The 4,394-nt window shown below is 40.0% G+C and overlaps 1 pseudogene; it reads left to right on the plus strand.

Moving 5' to 3' along the window:
• The first annotated feature begins 2,599 nt into the window (after window positions 1-2,599).
• Window positions 2,600-3,652, plus strand: LOC122893904 (annotated as a pseudogene).
• Window positions 3,653-4,394: the final 742 nt, after the last annotated feature.

A 4,394-nucleotide genomic window follows, 5' to 3' on the forward strand; every position in this document is an offset into this window, starting at 1 on the left:
ACTCTGTTGACTAAATGGCCACTTTGCCAGATAGAATTTAAAAGAACAAGCATTTGGGAAATATATTTATTGCCAGATTCTCTGATGAAATGATTCTAGTTCCATAGTAATGCAACACTTTCCAAATAAAAGGAACTTAGAACTGCTTTATAATTACTTTGTTACTCTTGGGAATATACTAGAATTCCCCTCCTCTGTCCCTGGAAAATTTAAGGAAAGTCGAATTTATATTATGGGGACAAGCAATCTATTACTCTGTAGTATTTCTATATGGATACCTTGCAATTATACAGTGTTGGGTTCTTTTTTTAACCTTTATTCTTCAAAATAAATAATGTGAAGTTTACCTGGGAGGGATTATTCTTGAGAGAGAGCAGTATGTAGGTGACGCTGTTCTCCTGGTTTTGCAAACTCTGGCTACTGGAAGTTTGACTCTAATGGTTAGGCAGAGCCACACATCCAGTATTTACATATAGCAATACTTGAAAATTTTCACTTAATCTCAAGAATTTATCAAGAAAACAGAAATATTTGTGGTAATGAAGCAATATTCAGTAATGATAATGCTGCCATACGTGTATGATAACCAAAAGAGCAAAATAAATGAATTAATGAGATAATTAAGTAAACTGGAAAAGTATACATTGATAAACTTCTCATATCACCTGCTGATAACCCAGCATAGCTAGAAAAAGAAAAATGATCTGATCTCATCTGGATTTGTCTCAGTGATTTTCTTTCAAATCTTCTAAGACAGGAGAGCTTTTTCCCCCTTCTCATCCCTTATTAATAACTGCAATTATTTCTTTTCGCTCATGCACTTACTTAGAAGCAACTGAGTGTTTATTGCATTTCTGCAGATGTTTGCCTCTCTCTAAAGTGCTCTACGAAAAGCTAATTGCATACTTTTCTGTAATAGAAATAGCTTCTTCTTGTTCTGTGTTGTTTTCTTACCTAATTGCTCTGTGACACTCATCCCTCTGCCATGATGTAAACATTCCATGTGTGAAGCTTCTCTATGTGGTCAGTAGAAAGCATTACATCTCTCTTGGAGATCTGAGGTGAACATGGATCTGTCAAATCACACATGGCCCTAGTGGCCTTTGTGTAGACAATTGACCAGGCAACAACGGGAACAACAGTTCCGTCCCTCATTGCTTAACTGTTTCATGTTCAGTATCTTTTATTTCATAACTTCCTTGTACACCTGTGAGTTTATTTACTTTTGGCAACTATCCAAAGGAATAGTTAGAACATTTATCATTTCCTTATTTTACAGAAGAGGAAACTGAGCCCTAAAAATGTTAATTGACATGGCAGACTTCAAGTAATTGGTGACCAAGCTATTCTTAGATGACAGTCTTCACATGGGAAATGTTTATGATATGCTGTCAAATGAATGGAAAAGTGCATATAAAGATTATATGCATAATGGAATATTAATTGAAAGTACACACATATATACATATAATAAAGAAATACTGTTCAAAAGCACATTTTATAAATATCAAATAGGCGGTAATGGAGACTATGTTTACAGAAAGTAGCAGACATGGTCCGTGCCACACTAGAACTAATAATCTAGTGAAAGAGACAAATGTTAATCAATGAATACAAAAATAAATCTATAATAACACATCATTTAAAAAGTGTAAACCAAGAAAACAACAACAAAAAACAAGCTGCTATGAATAGCAACTAATTTAATATAAATGAAGGTTGATCTGACTCTGAAGAAGTTAATTGAGGCAGAAAACAGAAAGATGACTAGTAAGTAACCAGGCGAAGATGTTGGAGCATCTTTTAATTTCTCCTTTTACTTTGCTAACTTTCCAAATCTCTGAAAAACACGGATGTCACCTTACCAATCAGAAACTATGCATGTGTGATTTTGATTCTCTTTCTGGCAGAGTCCTTTCTATCAAACCAGACCTCCTAGAAAAGCAACACTACATGCTGAACTTAAAAAGAATAATAAGGGCAAGAAATACTTTAGCAACAAAGAAACCTCAGAAAAGGAAAATCGACTGTAGTAAGAGAAATTCTCTGCCACTTTTCCTTTTAAGGAATTTTCTAATATATGAGTGCTGTGGGCCCAAGTCTTAACAAAAGACAGCCTGTAGGAGCTTTGACTACTCCATAGTGATGAAAGTGGAGGTGAAGCTTGGGGGGGTGGGTGGCAAGCTAGGAAGATGTTGAAAATAGCCAACACTCAAGGAATGGGTAATGCTGTTGGGAGATTTTAATGCACTTCTCAACCGTCTCACTGATAGAAGATTGGAAAAACACTCTTAATAAATTTAGCCTAATTAATAGATAAAAGACTGCAAATTTTCACACACACTTTTCAGGGGCATGAGAAACATTAACCGTATGCTGGTAAATGATCATACAGTGAGCCATAAGGCAAGTCTCAATGATTTAGAGGATGGAGATACAGAAATATAATCCCAAACAGCAGTTGAATTTAGTTCCGCACAAGTATTCTAAATAGTTGGAAGCCCAGGGCGCGCTTACGCAGTAGTGTGGGGAGAAGTAGGGACCAGACCAAAGGACTGGATGCTGCCGGCGAGCCATAAACCCAGCGGACAGCAGCTGTATGCACGATGCGGGGAAACTAGGAGCCAGGGTCTTCAAGAAGTCGAGCCCTGACTGCAAACTCAAGGTGTACTTGGGCAAGCAGGACATTGTAGAACACCTGGACAAAGTGACCCTGTGGATGGCATGGTGCTTGTGGACCCTGAGTACTTAAAGGACCTCAAGGTGTTTGCAACCTCACCTGTGCTTCCTCACTTCCACTATGCCGTGAGGACCTGGATATTCTATCTCAGAATCTGCCCTGGTTCATCATACTGCAGCCAGGCCCAGAGGACACAGGGAAGGCCTGTGCAGCAGACTCTGAGATTTGGGCCTTCTCTGCCAAATTGTTAGAAGAGAAAAAACACCAAAGGAGGTCCATGCATCTGGTGATCTGAAGGGTGCAACTTGCCCCAGAGAAACTAGGCCCCAGCCTTCAGTAGAAACCACCCACCACTTCATATCTGACCAGCCCTGCACCTTGAGACTTCCATGGACAAGGCCCTGAACGATCATGGGGAGCCCCTCCATGTCAATGTTCATGTCACCAACATCTCCATCCAGACCATCAAGAAAATCAAAGTCTCTCTGAGATAACATGTGACATCTGCCTCTTCTGCTACCCAGGATAAATGTCCTGTGACTCAGATCGAACAAAATGACCAGGTATCACCTAGCTCCCTGTTCTGAAGGTGTATACCATCACCCCGCGGCTCAGTGACAACCGGAAGAAGCATGGTCTTGTCCTGAAAGAGTATCTCAAGCATGAGAACACCAACCTGGCTTCCAGCACCATTGTGTAGGAGGGTGCCAACAAGGAGGTGCTGGAATCCTGATGTCTTACAGGGTCAAGGTGAGCTGGTGGTGTCACATGGTGGGGTAGCCTCTGTGGAGCTGCCTTTTGTTTTTATACACCCCAAGCCCCACCACCACATCATCCCAGATAGCTGCTCCTGAAATAGACGCCCATGTGGACACCAACTACGCCACTGATGAAGATGTTGTGTTTGAGGACTTTGGCCAGCTGTGGCTGAAGGGGATGAAAGACAAGGAATGCAAGGATCAGTTTTGCTAGAAGAGGGCTGCAAGGAAAGGATGTGTGGCGCTGGGAGAGGGAGGGTCCCAGCCTCTCTGCCATCCCTCCATTCAACCACTTACTCAGCCAACATTCCCTCCTTCACTCCCTCATCAGTTGCCCCCAATCATGCACTGAACCTATCTCCTGTTGAACGTGAACATTGCTTTTTTGACTTCAGCTGTGCCTCCCCAACCCCGCAGTGGGTGATGGCAAGCTGTGTTCAAACCCATATTTTTTAGAAGGGATGCTGAAAAGAGGAGTGACTGTAGGGAAGATAGGAAGAAAGAACTCCCACATTAGACCTCACACCGAAAGCCAGCCCACCCCACATATACTTCCTTTCTTTTCCTTCAAGAGGAGACATTCTGGGGGGACAAGGTCACTTCTTTATTTCTGAACATAAAGAAGAAAATAAATACTTCCTGGGAAAAATAATAATAAAATATTTGGAAACTAAGTAAGATACTTCTAGATTATCTATGGATCAAAGGCATAATAGAAGTAGACATTAGAAAATATTTTAATTTACATAAGAAATGCAACATATTAAGTCTTACAGAATAAAGTGAAATCCGTGTTCAAAGGGAAATTTAAAAACTTTAAAATGTATGCGTTAAGGGGAAAAGACTGAAGACAAGTGATATAAGTTTATTAAACATTTTTAAAAAATTAAACCTAAACTAAATGAAAAGAAAATTATAAAGAGAGGAAATCAATAAAATAGAAAACAAACATGCTA

This window comes from Neovison vison, chromosome 1 (genome assembly GCF_020171115.1).
Source record: "Neovison vison isolate M4711 chromosome 1, ASM_NN_V1, whole genome shotgun sequence".
NCBI lineage: Eukaryota > Metazoa > Chordata > Mammalia > Carnivora > Mustelidae > Neogale > Neogale vison.